Source organism: Corvus brachyrhynchos, unplaced genomic scaffold (assembly GCF_000691975.1).
Source record: "Corvus brachyrhynchos isolate BGI_N302 unplaced genomic scaffold, ASM69197v1 scaffold281, whole genome shotgun sequence".
Taxonomy (NCBI): domain Eukaryota; kingdom Metazoa; phylum Chordata; class Aves; order Passeriformes; family Corvidae; genus Corvus; species Corvus brachyrhynchos.
In genome coordinates, this window is record NW_008236509.1 from 1767258 (window position 1) to 1784479 (window position 17222).

The window sequence follows — 17222 nt, forward strand, 5'->3', positions numbered from 1 at the left end:
ACTTTGGAGTTCTAATACTACTAAATTCTAATTCTTGGAAACACGTGAAAGGCTTCTAATTTGCCGGGGCTAACACATGCACTTTCAAGGTTACTTAGTAAGCAGAGCATGTCTCACCACTTTTCAATCCAGGTGTGTGGTTTTAAGTCACAGCTAATCTCTCCTTGTCAGTGACACCTCTGGTTTTCCTCTGATAAATATTTGATTTGGAAAGAAAAACATGCACGGTAACTTCCACTCTTTGCGACTCTAATTTAAAACCAAGTCTATCCATTTTTAATAGGAATGTGCTGCACTTAGCCCAGTAAGTCACCTTCTGGGTAGATCAGCTGCTGCTTTGCTGGTTTCTGCATTCCATGTGGTTTCTGCATTTCCGAGCCAGTGGGTGCTTAGCACCTATGTAGGAGTTCAAAGAGCATGAAATGTGACTTGAAATTCTATGGGACGTTAGGTGGCTGAAGATATTTTAGGGACTTCTACTCCAGTAGTATTCTGTGAAGGCTTTTTTTTTAGGAGTCCTCTGGTTAGACAGAGAACAGTTCCATGTTTTCAAATGTTGGGTGATCTCCCTGTTTTATCAGTCTCTGCTATTACTGCAGGGGAAGTCCTGATAGGAGTTAAACTATTGGTAGAAAATACTAGTTATGTCTGAATTAATGAGTTAAAATATTTTTAATAGGACTTGATAAAAAGAAAAATGCTCTGAAAACTCAGAGGCACAGAATATGGAAGCAGTTGGTGCTTTTCTCTTTAAAGGTTGTCCTAATACCTATCAAATAACTTTGCTTCTAACTAGAAATGAACTTTTTTTAACCAAGTGCAAACACATCCACCAGTTCTTCTTGGCATTTCTTTTTTCCTTTGTTTTGGACTCATGCAGTCTTGTCACTTTAGTCATTCTGGTGGAAACTTGGGGTTTTTGCTTCCTGTCTTGTTGAAATGTTATCCTAGGAGCCAGCAGTGATCAGTGTTGCTGTCATAGAAGCTGAATGAAGAATTTGGAAAAAGATGCTCCTTTCACTTGTGGGAGCTTTCCAGGTGCTTGGCATGCAGGTTTAGCAATGGACCTGTTAATGTCAGGCATCTTTTAGGGTTAAGCTGGGTGTGTGGTGGCATGGTAAGATAGTTGCCTGAAAGAGCCATCTCCTCAGGCCCTTCAGATCCAGAAAAAACACCCTAAGTGGAAAGCCAGTGTCACCTGCACACTCAAAGTACCACCCTTCATAATGCTGAGAGGTCGTTGTCACCACACTGAGATGTTTTTTGCATTTGCTGTCATAAAGCTATTAAAACATGACAAGTGAAGACAATGACTTGCATCATGAGGGATGATTATAATCTTTAAAGCATGAAATCTTCTTACAGGTCATCTTTCCCTTAATTCCTCTTCCCACCTATGACACATTGGCTGGCTCCGATGTTAAGATCACCTTGTTATTTTTAGAAACCCAGGTGGGAGAGTTTCGAGCAGGTAATTATTAGCATGTGGTGCTGCAAAAAGACACAGGTATTGCACAGTAATTTCTTGGGGCTTTAGAGCAGCAGAAGAACGAGAAGAACTGTGCCTCAAGTGATGCTGGAAGAACAGGCTGCCACCACTTTAAACTGCGGGTACCTGCTGTCAATCTTCCTGCCCAGGGTGTCTCCTGTTCCATTCATGGGGTTTTGAGAGCTGATTGCTGCTGCATCTTCTCAGTCACCCTTCTAGAAACTGTTGCTTGTTCTTTTCAGCAGCAGCAGTTTCACAGCATCCCTTAGGAAGTCAGTCACAGGGGGAGATGGACACACACTGCAGGTGGGAGATGGTGGAAGATGAGAGGAAACATTTCAGCCTTATTGCAGACTTGTTTAAAGCCTTCTGCCCTGCTGCCTTTTGATAGCAAGAAATACTTTGCTTAAAAGGAATGAGAAAGTGGTAAAAAAGTTTACTGATTTTATATTCTGATTTTATACAACTGGATTAAATAAAACAGAGCTTGTTGGTAGTATTTGCACCTGGCTGAAAGAAGAGTGGAAAATGAAAGTTAAAAAGGAAGGTAGATGATGAATCACTGCTCTTAAAATCTTTTTACTGTTGTCCCTTCCTTTAGGGTGGGAATTGTAACTGCCTTAGAGATTGAGTTTGGGAAGTAAACACCCTTACTAGATTATTGCAAACACTGATTTTTTGCTCCCGCAGGAATTGGCTTTAGTTTACTGTAAAATTGCTGCAGGGTAATGCCTCAGGCTGTTTAATTCTGTTCTGCCAAAATGAACTGTCTGAGGGAAGGTAAAAATACAAAGGCTGTAAGTGAAATTTGATTGTGTTGCAGGTTTTGAACAACAGACTCTTGGCCACTGTCTGCGCTATCTTTGGGCTAAAATAGTTGGAATACACGTGATGTGAATTGGTAGGCTCTGCTTGGATTTAACTGCACTAACGTTTTGAGCCGTGTGTGTTATTAAGCTTACTAGAAAAGCAATATTCAGTGTTCTGAAGAAGTGACATGCAATTACCCTTGATACTTACTCAAATTGTAACATTATCAGAGCAGATTTTCTGACACTTTTCTGCTGTTCTTTCACTTCTTTTCCTTTAGAGAGGAATGACTGAAGATTAGCTGTTTGTTGGGAACTGACAAGCAGAGCCCAGATCGCTCTTACCTGATAATTAACATCTTAAGCAGAATCTTGCCTCAGGGGACTGTTTGTGAGTGGTGCCTGGTACCAATGTTGTGCTTTAAAAGTACTTGAGTAAATAACCTATACAGGCAATACTTTTCAAATTAATTGAATTTTAACACTGTATTGTGCTTTTTAGCCAGACCAAATTGTATTAAAATTAAACATTTTCTATCTCATTATTAAATAGATTAAAATGCCAGTGCCAGCTTCCAAATAAAACCTGTCCCCTCTGAAAGTACACGATTTCTCTTTTTTTGGGTCTAAGTTCTACAAGCATATATGTGTATGCACACATATGTATGTACACAAATGTATGAGTGACTCTTCAGTGCCTATCTTTGTAGCAAAAGCTCAAATGCTTGCAGTGCAAAGTGGACAAGAGGATTTCCACTGCACCAAGGAGTGGAAGGTTTGTCATCTCCATTTCACCCTTACAGGTGTATTGAATGCAGTTTGGAGCCTTAGAGCTCTGGGTTTGTTCAGGTGCTGCACAGAGAGCCAGTGCGTGTGTTGTCTGTAAGTTCTGCTCCAGGACAACTGAGCTGTGAATAGAAAGGATTAATAAAGAGTGTGAAAAATTAAAAACTATGCCATAAGAGCTATTTTTGTAGCTACATTAAGGGGGTGGGCTGTACTTTGTTTACTGTTGGGGTTGAAAGCTTGACAATTGGTAAATGAACTTGCTGAGAGACAGTATCAGAGTTTCAAAGTGCTCTTTGCTCATGCTCGAGCAGGTAGCAGTAAACGGCGAGGTGAAGGTAGAGGAGTAGGTCCGGTTGTATTGAATGAAAGGCACTTCCCTCCTGCCAGTTAATGAAAACAACCTGGGACCCTGTAAGTGCACACACTTGAGGGGATAAAAAAGGCATTTTAGTTTTACATTTCCTACAGCTCTGCAGGAGCTGTGTTCTAGAGTTAATTTTTAAAGCCAGCTTGAATGCAGAGCTAGGCAGTGGATGAGAGAAAGTGCTGGCACCCCGTTAGTAACAGTATTGCAGATGCTGTTGCTCTGGTGTGTTTTTTGGAGTGACAACTCATTTGAACAGGGAGGATGCGCCAAAAGAGGAGGTTTCACCACGGGGCTGGTACAATGGGCTGCTGTTGCACGCCGACCTTTGGGTAAGCAGTGATGAACAGAGAGTGCTGCTGCTGGCGACTGCTGCGTGCTCCGCTCCTGAAAGCTGAATTGGGCCGTCAGACACAGCAGGGGCTGCTGTTCCGCTCTTGTCTGACTCTCTTGTGTCTCTCTCACGGTGGCTGGCTGCCCTGGCAGAGCTCTAATCCCCTGTCCCACACCTGGTTATCCCTCCTGTGGCACAGCAGGGCTTCACGCTGTCACTGCTTGCGAGGCTCCGAATGAGAGGGAATCTGGGAAATTGTAGGGGCAGCCCCAAGGTGCTCACATTCCTGCAGCACCTCACAGAGCCCTGGTTGTTCTGGAATCTCTCAGGGTTTCCATGGTAAGCTCTGCAGCCTAAAGCCAGGCCGGGTGGAACCTGGCGAACAGGCCAGGCCTGATCCTGCTGCCGTTGGCTCCAAACCCAGCAGAGCGAAGGGGAGGAGTGAAGTGAGTCTCCTGTGGAAACAGATGCTGCGTCAAGGACACTTTGAATGGCAAAACCAGCTCCTGTCAATGATTCAAGGCTGGGCTGGATGGGCCTTGGAGCGAACTGGTGCAGTGGGAGGTGTCCCTGCCCATGGCAGGGGGCTGAAACTGGATCATCCCTAAGGTCCCTCCCAATCCAAACCATTCCGTCATTCTTGTGCACTCTTACACTGCACATTTTGTTGGGTAAGAGGAGTGTTCTGATTAAAGAGAAGTTTCCTGAAAGGAAAGAAAATGTCTAAACCAGCAAACGCCCCAGCTCAGATGCCATTTGAGGTTGGCCAGTTAAAGCTACACAGCAGCAGATGATTTAATTTAAACTTTAATTCTAAAAGCAGCACTTTTTGCTTCAAGAATCATAAGCTCTCTATAGGAGAGAACTTTGCACAAGGGAAGTCTGCAGTGCTTGCTGGGACGTTTGGATGCCAATAGCAATCAAATTATGGCAAAATAGAGCTTTCTCTGGTCTCATTTGCTTGGCCAAGAAGATCATTAAGCCTCAGCTGGACTTCTCATAACTCCTCTATAATTCCTCTATAGCTCCCCAGCTGGAGTTGTACAGACTGAAGTTTTTGAGTGTCCAGATGGTCAAAAATGTGTGTAAAATATGCAACAGAAGAGAGTGGCATCTCAGAGGTTCTGGATTGATTTGGGGCTTTTTGTTTTTCTTGTTTTTTGAATTATTTTAGCCATTCTGCTATCCTAACCTTTGCAGTGGCCGCTCTATGCAACACTAATTGATACAAAATCCTGGTTTTGTTTATTCAGTTGTATCACTTAATAATAGAATCTTGTACTAGGGATTTCAGACTGAGGAATGAATGAATATAACTAAAAAATAAAATTTCAAGTTTAAGAAGTTTTAAGCCAAAGTACACCCAAATTCTTTTGTCGAGGTTTTTCCACTTTTGTGAAGTCCGGACAGTTGCTTTGTGTGTATCAACTTTATTTTTAACTTATTCTGGTCAGGAGAACCTCAGCTGGACACAGCTCACAAGTGACAAAGGCTGAGACAGCCCAGAAAATCAGGCTGTAACCAGAAGCTTCTTGTGCTCCTTGGTGACTCCTGGCCCATGGGCCAAGCTTTGGGGCACTCAGCCTTCAGCTCCCATCTGCTGTTTGACAAATGACTCACGCTGAGCACACGTAGTGAGTAACTACTCCTTTCTTTCGTGGTTCTTTCCTGCCTGTAACAATGACAATACTGGAGACTGCTTGAATTATTAACTCCTCATAGTCCTAAATACAGCATCCTTCCTGCAGGCTGAGAGGGGCTCTGAAGCTGCAGGAACCTTTTGCTTTGCTTTCTTGCTGCCTGGGAACAGTTCAGATTACCAAAGACTCTACTAAGCCCGCAGGGGACCTCTAACATTGCAGGTAGAAAGATTGGGGTGTGGTATTTTGTTTTGGTTTTGTTTGTTTGGGGATTTTGTGTATTTTTTTTCCTTTTTTTTTTTTTTCTGGTAGGTTACTTTGTAAGTAAAGGTGTGCCTCACTGAAGTTTCCTGTGTTATTTTTCTGTCCTACCCCAATTCCTCTCATCCCTCTGCCCATACACAAACGTACCAAGTCAAGCTTTCTGGGCTGAGGCTTGTTTTTGTTTGTGTGAAAAGATACCAAAAACTATAGTTTACTCCTGACCCTTGCTCTAGAGAAGGTAGAGAGTTCCTAAACCATGAATTAGTGATGGCACCCCATACATATTACATTAGAGCAAGGAACAGTGCAGAAAGTGGTGTGTGCTAATTCAATATCAACCAGCAAAGAGTGGCACAAAACTACAGCATTCTGCAGTATTTGTGAACCTAGGGCTTGACATGGCACTTTCCTACATAAAAAGGGTTGCATTGTGCACAAAGTTGTGAAAGAAACGCTGCTATTCAGTGTGTTTCAGCTGGTTTTTTCTGTAGGGAGTTAGTATTTGCTGCCTACTTTGTTGTGTGGCCGGTGTTGGCTTTTTTATTTTTTCAGAACTGGCCAAAGCTCTTGCACGGTCAGCACAGTGCTGCTCCCAATGCTGTGGCCAACCCCCACGGCCATGAAGTCTTAAGCATGCTCAGAATTCGTAGGTTGTTTAGTTCTATCTCCTGTTTACATCACATTAAAAGCAAGGCTTGTCCAGTTTAAATTAACTCTGTGTCTGCCCTGGTTGAATTCACATGCCTTTGAGCCAGGAATAAATGTGGTGACCAATCTCCCTGTGGCACTACATCAAAAATTAATGTCTTCAGGAAAGGCTGGCATTAAAACTTGCCTGCCTGGCTTAGGAGGACTCTATTGCAGTCATTTTGCAAAGAATTCAATAGTTTCAGCTCCTGCTGATGCTGTGATTCTCTCACATCTGCCAACGAAAGGCTAAAGCCTTCCTGCCTTTGAGCATGGTGTGGTTTCTGTGGTGCTCTGTGACGCTGTTAGAGGCCTCCAGCTCTGGCTGAAGTGCTCAAGAGAATCGACCAGTGGCACAGCTCAGCTTCCCACCCACTGCAGTTTCACATCAGCCCTGGAACTCCTTTCAATCCATTTTCTTAAGCTTTGAAGACTCTTCTGTGATGGTTTTGTTGCAATGTGCTGCTGGGAGCTGGCTCTGCCCTGTCATTACAGGCCTGACAGGAGTAACCTAAACCCTTAAGCTCCGTCACCTTTGCCAAATATTGCTGAGACAGTTGAAATTTATCCCTTCCAAAGCAGACGTTTGGTGGGGTGGCTGAACATCCACGTCCCTGCTTCACAGCTTGCATGATCACATTACTTACAAACAACAAAGGGTTTTTTTGTAGCTCCACTATTTAGCTTTTTTGCTTTCTCTCTTTTTGCCTCTTCCCTTCCCAGTTACTTTTTCAAAGGCTTCAGCTGTGTTTGCACATTCAAAGTACTGAATATTGTTGAGGCAGAGTTCTCATTTCCTCCTCATTATTTATAGCTACATCAACTGTTGCAGAGACAAGGAATCCCCTCAGTTTCAAGACAAAAGTTTTCTACTTCCCCTCTCTCATCCCGCTGTGGTATTTTGTGTAGCTCCCTAAAGGAAAGAACCAGTGTTTCATTGCTGGTTATACCTGAGCCACGAGTCTCCTGTGGCAGCAGCTATTGCAGGTGGTGGCAGTGGTAGGAGCTGCTTGTGAGCAGGAGTCTGGTTTCAAAAGTGAAAAAATAGGAATATGAATCCAGCTGGAGAATTCCAAGCGATCTACAGCTTAAACCCAGATGACTTTGTCTCAGTGCATCTACTTGTACAAGGGTGAATCCTACTCAGGTTTGCTGTGGGGCAGAAAGGGTTTGCAAATTCCTGCCCCTTGTACCCTCAACATTGAGAATGAGCACAAAATGGGCAAAGCCAGACAAAAATCCTGCAGCAATATCTGTGCTGACTGTGTGTCACTGTTGTTCATCGTGTGGTTCCTCATTATGGTTAGAGAACTCTGCAGATTTCTGTTTTCCTTCAGCTTTTTCTGCAATCATGAAAACAGATTAAAGTTAATTTCTACAGAGCCTCAAAAGGATTGTGAACCAAACTTTCTGATATGACTTTAAACATCTCACTGTATTTGAATGAGTTTTGTCTTGCAGTACAGAGGGAAAACGATTCATTTTGATTGCACAGCTGCTGGCATGGCTAACTGTTTATCCACCAAATCGCGGGGTGTTGCTTACCCACCTCCGTGGCAGGACTGGTGGTGTTCTGCCATCTGATGGCAGAGCTCGAACAGAACAACGCTGCTGCCTTCGTGCCAGTGCAGGTTGCTGTGGGTGTATCCAGCTGGGGCAGCTAGAAGGATAAATGTCGATGCAGGGGAATCTGCTATTGGCTGTATTTTAATTGGAAATGAAGGAAATATCCCATCATTTTTCAGCAATCCTGTTTGGGCTGGCTTTGCCCTTCTCTCTGAGACGGCTTGCTCTTTGTGCTTGTTTGCTTGTGCTTCCCACAATCTCACATTGCCCTGGTATTGTAGGAGCAGAAGACAAAGTTCTGATTTTAACTTTGCTGCAGTTCCCCTCTCTGTCTCTCTCTTTTTGTCTCCATTTCCGTGTTTAAAAGTGGGAACAGTGTATCTTGCAGTCTTTCACAAACCCAAACCCATTCCCTAGATTTCAGCCTGGAAATACCCACAAAGACTTTTAAATCCACCTTTCTACACTTTTGGCACAACATAAATAGCTTTATGAACATGCTACTTCTTCACTGTTCTCTCCTCATTTCTGGCTTGATCTCCCTGTAGCTGAGGGCTGTGAGCCTGCTCTTGACTGCATTTGATTGTGGGTCCTGAAAATAAGTGATTTAGCCATGGAGACCAAGCCTGGAAGAGAGCAAACAGACTCTGGGCCAGTATCCTGTGACAGGGGAAGCTGGTCTCACTTGGCTGATCAAGAGCAAATTCATGGACTCCCACATACAAATACTCCTGGACTTCCTTCTCCTGCACTTTTAAGCTCGTTTGACAGGTCATTCATCTCTTCCTACTATTTGGACTCAGCTCCATCTCCTGGCAAGGCAGAGGTACCCACTGTGAAACAGGCTGTGCAGTGATACCTGGAGTCACCTGGAGTCCTCTCCTTTCATGTCCTGTTCTTGATGTGATGTGAAGTGCAGACATGACTGACAGCATAGCCAGGCTGATGTAATATATTTTTATTTTAAGTATGTTTCTGAAAAAATCTGCAAGGACTCATCTCGCTGCTGCCTGCCTGAGATGGCGTATTTATGTATTTTGAGCATACTCTGTAAGCACTGTGATACTGTAAGTCTTTACCCATGTTAAAACAGGCACTGGAATGTATTCACTGTACTCTCCAAAAATCTGGTGATGTATTGGATTCAATTTTGGCTGTGTGTCTGTTAGCCATCAATTTCCTATGAGATGTGCAGTTGATTAGACATAAAGAAATTGGGTACTTGTGAAAATCAGTTCAGTCTCCTGATCTCCAAAGCCTGTTTGAGGAATGTTTGTTCAGCCAAATTGTGCCAGATCGCAGCAGCACCATTTCACCTGTCCTTGTCAAAGTGTGGTGTGACACAAAAATGTGCTGGTTAATTGGAGTGCTTGCCTTGCAGCAGCTGCACGTGTGAGGTTCCCTAAGGGCTCCTCTCTGTGCACACAATGCTGACAGGGGATGGAGGGAGGGATGGACAGATGGACAGACTGCGCACAAAGCAGTGCAGGACAGCTGCCAGCGATGGAGCCCCTGTTTCTCCAGCGCTTCACATCTCGAGCTCTGCCAGGCTGGTGCTGTGACCTCTTCCCCAGGCAGCCTGTTCCAGTGCCAACCACCCTCTGAGTGGAAAACCTTTTCCTGATAAGTAGGTGAGCAAGGAGAACCAGGACCTCGCACCCTTTGTGCTCGTCACAGCTCCTCTGAAGTGCGATGTTCCATGAGCTTGGGCTCATCACATTCCAGCGTTTATCCTTCTGGAAGTGACAGAGTGCTAAATACACAGCCTGGATACCTGCAGTGGTTGTTAATACGCACAAAATAATAAAATTTCACAAAATGAATGCTTTAGTATTCCTCTATTTTTTATTTATATTTACATTGAGGAGCTGCCACTGTGCTATTAAGACCATGCATTGCACAAAACATTCCCAAGGGGAATGCACTTGGGAGCTAAGTGACCAACTTGCTTCTGATTGTTGCTGATTTGTTTAATCCATATGCCAGATCTTAGCTGAAAAGCACTAGTATTGATCTGTCCTTACAAAGCATTTTGAGATATTGAGGTCAAACTCTTCAGCTAAGCACAATTTTGTTCCCTCTCTCTTCCTTCGTTAGTCCTTTCCCAATTAATCACTTCTGTGGTAAATGTAAGGCTGGACTCTATCCAAGGGAAGCTTTGGCTGATACCTCAATGCATTGTGCTCTTCATAGCCTGCAGTGTTTCTGCATTTGTTGTCATTGTCCACCTTGTTTGGTTTTGGTCTTGTTTGCTCTGAAAGGTAAAAATCTCTGTCTGGGAGAAGACTCAGGTGTAACAGGAAAATGGCTCATCACAGGTGTAAGTAACTGAACCTGTATCTGTAATTCTCATGAATTGGAAAATGGAGAAATGGAGCTGCAGTGAAAGGTGGGAATAGGCCAGCAGGTGCTGTTTCTTCTAATTCTTGGTACCAGTTACTTTTGGCTCATACATCAGCTACTGCACATTGCGGGATGAAAAAAGAGCTCAGTGCATTTCCCATTAAAATTGCGCTCCTTTTTTTGCACAGGAGACCCAAATAGATCTTGATGCATATCCAAAATCCTGAATTAAAGACCAAGTGTTCTGGGAAACGGCGTCTTGGGGGGGTTCTGTGAGTTCTTACTGCCCCAAGTGCTCCTTTGAACATTCTTGCCATTGTGCACTTTGTTCTGTGCCCTGACAGGCCAGCTGAAAAATTTAGGAGGGAGTAGAGGGCTGAAGTGAAAACATTATCCGAAGCCAACCTTTTGGTTTTACTGCTCCCTCTGAGTCCTTGCTTGAGTTAATTGGAGGCAATAGAAGATAAATCAGTGTCTCTCTGAGGCAAGAACCCGCAGCCCTTTCAGTTTTGGGGCGGGCTGTGATGGGAACACAGTGGGAGCAAGGGAATCTGCATCCAAGGGAATCTGATCCATGAGGCTGAGCAGTGGGAGCAAGAGGGGAAGTGTTCAAAGTCCCTCTGCATCCAAGGGAATCTGATCCATGAGGCTGACTAACACGTGGGAGGATGTGGAACAGACCTAAGCTGTGCAGGTGTGGTAGCAGCTTTCCTGGTTAAATTCCAGACTTACTGGGTGACTTTTAACTTCTGTTGTGCTGCTAAAAGTCTGTAAAGATACTCTGCCCTTTCAGGGATCTTCACCCCTGAAGAAAAGCGATTTCATAATCCCTGGAGTGGGAGGGGAGATACCTTAACACTTCAGAATATTTAGCTGAGACATGTTTATTAAGCAGAACTAGACAGGAGCTTGTCACACAAGCTTGGAACAGAACTGAAAACTCTGGATCTGCTCTTAGGACCGTGCTGTGTCTAAAACGGCCTGGCTGAAGTTTCCTGATGGATTTTGATGTTTTAAATTGTAAGTGGGGGCTACATTTGAAAGGAATGGGCTGTTCTGTCTAGGGCATGTATTCATTCCTTTGCATTGGCACTGGCATTCAATTTTTGATTAAAAGCTTTGGCCAAGAAACCAATCCAGCTATAAAAGCAAATCCAGCTACATCAAACAAGCTCAGGTCTCCACAGAGCCTGGCCAGAGCTGAGACTGGCACAAGAGGAATGGCAGCAACACACGTCCATGGGAGATGGGGCACAACTGCCCTCTTGGTAGCAGCCTAATTTTGGGTTTAAAGCCACCAGGAGCCTGCAAGCCCTGTGAGAACCCACATCAGTTATTTTGGGGCACTTGTGAAGGATTTGCCTCGTGGTTTTTGCCTGTCAGTTTGTCCTTGGTACAGAAACAAGCACCTGTCAGCACCATTTTTATTAATAGGTTCAAAATGGTACTGGCTTAAAACTTCTGTCTCTGACCTTTTTGTACGTACTTACTTACTTAATTTTCAGCCAAACAATTTGCTCCCCAACAAGTGCTTGGTCGACTGAAAAATCATGGAAATGAATCTTTCTGGAAAATGAATTGATAGCACGGTGAGCATTTTTACTGCAAGATTTTAGTTTGCAGGTCTTTTTTGCAATTTTCACCCAAACCTAGCTATAATCCTAAAATAGAAGACCAGTTTAACTAGGATTCATGTGGGAATATCGAGCTGAAATCATGTAGTTTGTCTTTTGCAAATCAGGTCTATTTATCAGTGATCTCTGCTGGTCTAAAAAAGTACATGAATCCCAAAAATGTGAAGGCGTAACACGGTTCTGCTCTGAGATGTGACTTTGTTTGTACAGAGGGAGAGGGAAAAACATGGCTGTGAGTTGCAGAGGTACTTAATGCTGTGATTTTAAGAACTGAGAATCCCTAATTCCCTCAGCTTTTCAATTTATTGATCTTTGAAGTAACATGAAGGCTCTGGCTGAAAAAAGTGAATGCCAAGCTCCCCTCTCTCAATGTGAGGGTAGATGGTGGCTTTTGAAGCATATTAAAACCGAGGGGAGTTTTGTGCTGGTGCCATTCAGGATCTTTCATAAGCTTTTGGGGAGATTGTAGGCAATAATGGGTTTACCTTGAGAATTAGAATTCGTTTTTTTGTTACAACAAACCTGGGTGTAATTTGAAACAAGTCATTGGAATTACAATAGGTTAAAACCGGTGAAAAATAAGTTTGTTGGAGAATCAAAATTCCTGCCCAACTATCCAAACATAAGTACATTCAGTCCATGTTAAAACTAAATTTGCTTTCAGTTAAGAACTGAAATAATTAAGAAGTATTGGATTCAGAAGCATAATACATACATGAATTATATGATTTGTGAAGTTTAATATTTTGACCTATTATATCTTGTTTAAAATATGAGGCCATTAATTTTATTGAGCTTAGAGGTTTTCCAGTTTTCCAGCAGTGACCTTGCAAACTGTTAGGATGTGACCAGTGCCCCTCAAAAGCACAGCTCATTGTATTTAAAAAAAACCAAATTCAACCAAACCCAACAAAAACCCAATCCCATTTAAATCTTATTTTTTCTACTGATCTTCCAACAGGTTAATTACTAACCAGCATTTGCTGTTCATTTCACCCTTCACTCCTTGTTCCCTCTTCTCCTAAGTTTCACACTGTCACTGGGTGAACACATTTTCCACCTTTCTTCCTCCTTGGACAGGAGCAGTAACAAGAAGCAACTTTTCTAGCAAGAGTTAAACTTCCTCTGTCCTGCAGCTGGGCCATCTCAGTGGTCCACTGACCCAAGGCAGGCTGTGTTCCCTCCCACCAGCCCCCGACCCCCTGTAAAAACCCCTCAAAGCCAGGAGAAAAAGCAACTGGAGGGCTCTGATGATGAGTATTATCAATATTCTTCACTTTCTCTTGGTTTTAGATTTATTTGGATGTGTGCATGATTATTTTTTAATGACCTCATAGCAAGGAGCAGCTGTGCATTCCTACAGCATGGAGCACACTTTGATTTACAAGCATTTTATTCTCCGAGGGCACAGCAAAATAAGGGACAGCCCAGACTGATTAACATTGATTTGTGCCAGAATTCTGGGGCCAGCAGGAACTGGCTCTACCTGCTAAAACCTGGCTCAGGCTGTTTGGGACAGTTAGTGATTTAATGGCTTCATTTTTTTTGCTACAAAGGTTTGGGGCACAGAGCCAGCTCTGCTTTGAGATTCAGAGCAAAGGCCTGGATGGAGATCAAGTGGTGAGATTTGACCTTTGCCTGTGGTGAGGGTCATGCTGGTCAGGAATGATGCTGGTCAGGAATGATGCTGGTCAGGAATGATGCTGGTCAGGAATGATGCTGGCAGTGCTAGGAGCCCTAGCAGCTCCGCAGCGGGGCGGTGCCTCTGTCTGCACGGAGGATAAAGGGAACAGCTTCAGGAGAACTATAAATAGGTAGCAGAAGAGGAGAACATGGAATAATAGGACAAGAAAGCCTCCACTTCTGTTCTGCCATCCCAGGTAAGGAGCAGCTTGTACAGAACGTGCCCCTCTGTGCTTTTTCTGTCTGATCTCTTTGATGCTGCACAGGCAGTGTTGCCTCTCTGTGAGAAATTGGAATGTGCTGATTGTTTCTCCATTTGCCAAATGGGCAGGATGTTTCTATTTCTCATCAGTGGCTTGTGCAGCATCACTCATAACCATGGAGATTGTTTATTCCTGTTTTCATACCATCCTGTTGCAGTGGGTGAGCAGGGAGCTCTGCTGTACATGGAACTGGTTTGGGGGTCTGGAAGGCTTGTTTTGTCCCTGCAAAATACAGATGAATCCCTGAAGGAAAGCAGCTTTCAAAAGTTTTTGATTAGAGCTGGAATAGTGTTGGTGATACAGGTCTCAGAAGTTGCAGAAGTGGAGATTTCCCCAGGACTAGTAGGAAAACTTCACTCTAAATAAATTCTGTATTTATAACAGAAAACCAACTGCAACTCAAAGTTTCTAGGACAGAGTTTATATTCAGTTGTTATAAAATTGCATATTCAGAATAAAAGCTGGGGTTTGTTATCCTTTGACTGGCAGAGGAAAGAATGAAAAACTAGAAATGAATAAGCACATAAATGATTGTTGGGATGGTCCCTGATAGTGGACTGGGGGGGATTGTTATTGTGAAACCCTTGGCCAAACAGTAGAACACTGAGCACGCTGCAAACAACATTATAAACTCACAATGTGCTTCTCAGGTCTGGAAAAGTGGCTAAGTATAAAGAGTGCAGGAAATATAAAGTGTTGCTTCCTCAAAAGCTGTAGAAATTGTTGGGGCAAATAGCGACTGATATTTTCTTCATGTGAGTTCTACTTCCATGTGCAGATCTGCCTGGGTAAGTGTTGCTAGCAAAGCATGCAATGGTAACTTCATTTTGTCATTTTGCCTCAGGAAAAATAGTTTCAGAGAGGATTCCAGTTGGTATTTTACAGCAAAGACTTCAGTGATGGTGTGTGGAAGAATCATGCTCTATTAAATCTGGAAAACTTCTTAGTGGAGGTAAGTGTTTTGTGGCTGGATTAATGAGTAACTTCTCCTCCAATGAGTTGCTGTTCCCCTGCAGGGTTTGGGTCTGGATTTCCCTCTCTGTGTCACAAACTCTCCCTGTTTTCACTCAGCCCCAGGATGTGCCTTTCCCCCTGAGAGCTGCAGCTGCTGCTGCTGGGGCTGGTCTGTGTCACAGAGCTTTGTGCTGTGCCAGCTGCTCTTCAGAAAGGTAGGAGGGAAATTTCACGTCCAATTTAACAGTTTTGGGTCCTGATGGTTCTGCTCCAAGGCAGAAAAAGCTTGGGAGGCAGTGCTGAAATCAAGAAGCTGCACTGGTTTCACCCTCTGAGTTATCTATAGGAAAGGTTTCTTTCCATGAGTAATTTTTTAATGAAACTTTTGGTTGATTCCTTGATGATTCAGAACAAATAATGTTAACCTTGATTTATGATTAAATAAATAAAACTGAATACTTTCAAATCTGCAGCAAGGTCATGGTTTATCATGTTACCCATGGGGTACAAACAGAACACAGCAGGTTCTCCCTTCCATTGTCTTACATCTTAAAATCCAGAGTATTCATTTTTTGGAACAATTAATGATAGCAATTGTTCCTGCTTCCTTTGTGAAGATTTATGAATTTATAGAAAACAAGAATGGAAACCAGCAGCCTGTAAAGCAGTCAGGAATCTCTTGGGATTAAAAACTGCAAAGCATAGGGAATTTTAGAGTTTGTCAAAACACAGATAATAAAAGTTCTATATAATATTAATAAAAATATTCACTTATCACTTTAAAACTAACCTTGAACAGGAGGACAGAGTTATTCAATTCTGAAAGAAAAAATAAATTTTTATTTTGTGAATCCCTTTTTTTCATTTATTTACTTATTCTCATTTGACCAGTACCAAATTCTTTCTAGTAAAACCTAAATCAATATTTTAAAAAAATTTTTGTCTGTGTTTCCTCTTTCCCCTGTCCTTGTGTCTTTGCACAAAGGGAAAAAGGTGAGTCGAATGATAATTAGGAAAAAATGGGAAAAACCAGATAAATGAACTGCTTTGTTCCTATATAAAGGCTTTTTTATTTAAAAGCTGGTGTAAGTAGCATTGTGTCAGCATTATTGTGACACTTGCATCGGCCATGCTAATCCTGAGGTGACAGCAAAACCTTTTTTTGTAGATGTTGGATTCATCTGGTAGGTTGGAGAATTCCACGTTTCCCAGACAATTTGTACAAGTATTGGTCCTACATCCTTGGAATTCACCCACCTCTCTGCCAAAGCAACAACAAAATGGCCCAAGATTATGGATGCTGTATATTTCCCAACAGAGAGTTTAACAGAATTTGTAGTAAAATCTGTTAGCAATATGTTTTCAACGAGTTTTCATTGAAGTTTTCATCTTTAAGGAAAAAAAAAATAAAAAATTGTGGCCACTGTTGGGCTTGGGAAATGCAAAAATAAAGAACTCCTCTTTTACAACGTGTTCCTGGGCAGAACTGGTTGCTTTCCTTCTGTCTTTCTTAAAATACTACCAAAGGAGCAGTTATCACTGCAGACAATTGTTTCTAGAAATATTCTCCTTTAGAAACACATACAGATTATAAACTTCCCTCAGCCATAGTAAATCATAACAGTGAGTTAAGAAGAAGTAAATCTGGCATAGTTACAGATGTTCTGGAGAAATCCAGCCACTGTTGTTGGTCATCAGGGTCTGTGTATTGTGCATTTTGACTCTGTTTGTCAAAAATATTTTCAGTACAAATGCTGGGTGCAAAGAGATTTCTGAAATTGATAACAAAACAGTGATTTAGCTCCAAAATAATTCCAAAACTTTCTTGAAAGAGGATATCTGCACAGGTGTTTGTTCATGGAGGCAAAATTTAATATATATGGCACAATTGCACCAAAATATGGTCATTTGGAGAACTTCCACAAAATAAAGTACACTGTCTTTTTCTTAGCCCAGTTTAGCTTTAGCCTGGGCAGTTTGTATTAGGAATTACAAGATGTGTTTCCTGACATGGCAGAGAGACTGAATTTTGCACCAAGCCATGCCTTCTAATTCCATGTTACCAAAAAAGAAGTAAAACTTGAATCCACACTGAATCCTTCCTTTTTTCCCCCTTTCCCCCCTCAGATCCTAAGTGTGGGCAGAAAGTTCAAGAGACCAGCCCATGGAGTTACTTTGCCCTCTTCACTCGGATCGTTGGGGGAAACCAGGCGAAGCAAGGCTCACATCCATGGCAGGTTTGCACAAGCAAATGTGGTTTTATCTGCAGAACAAAGCCCTGCAGAAGAGAAGGCTTTGGGGTGACCTAATTGCAGCCTTCCAGTACGGGAAGGGAGCCCAAAAGAGAGCTGGAGAGGAACTTTTTACAAGAGCATGGAATGTCAGGATAAGGGGAAGTGGCTT

At 42.7% G+C, this 17222-nt stretch overlaps 1 protein-coding gene across 2 annotated transcripts in view; it reads left to right on the forward strand.

Annotated features, from left to right (window-relative positions):
* The first annotated feature begins 13267 nt into the window (after positions 1-13267).
* OVCH2 (ovochymase 2) overlaps positions 13268-17222 on the forward strand; it is an 18310-nt gene continuing 14355 nt past the window's right edge. Inside the window, exons 1-4 of one of the 2 annotated variants that reach the window (XM_008644067.2) lie at positions 13268-13799; positions 14710-14817; positions 14937-15034; positions 16947-17056. The gene's annotated coding sequence lies outside the window, so the exon portion shown is untranslated. The remainder of the gene's footprint in view (positions 13800-14709; positions 14818-14936; positions 15035-16946; positions 17057-17222) is intronic. The other variant, XM_017726340.1, reaches the window with a different exon arrangement.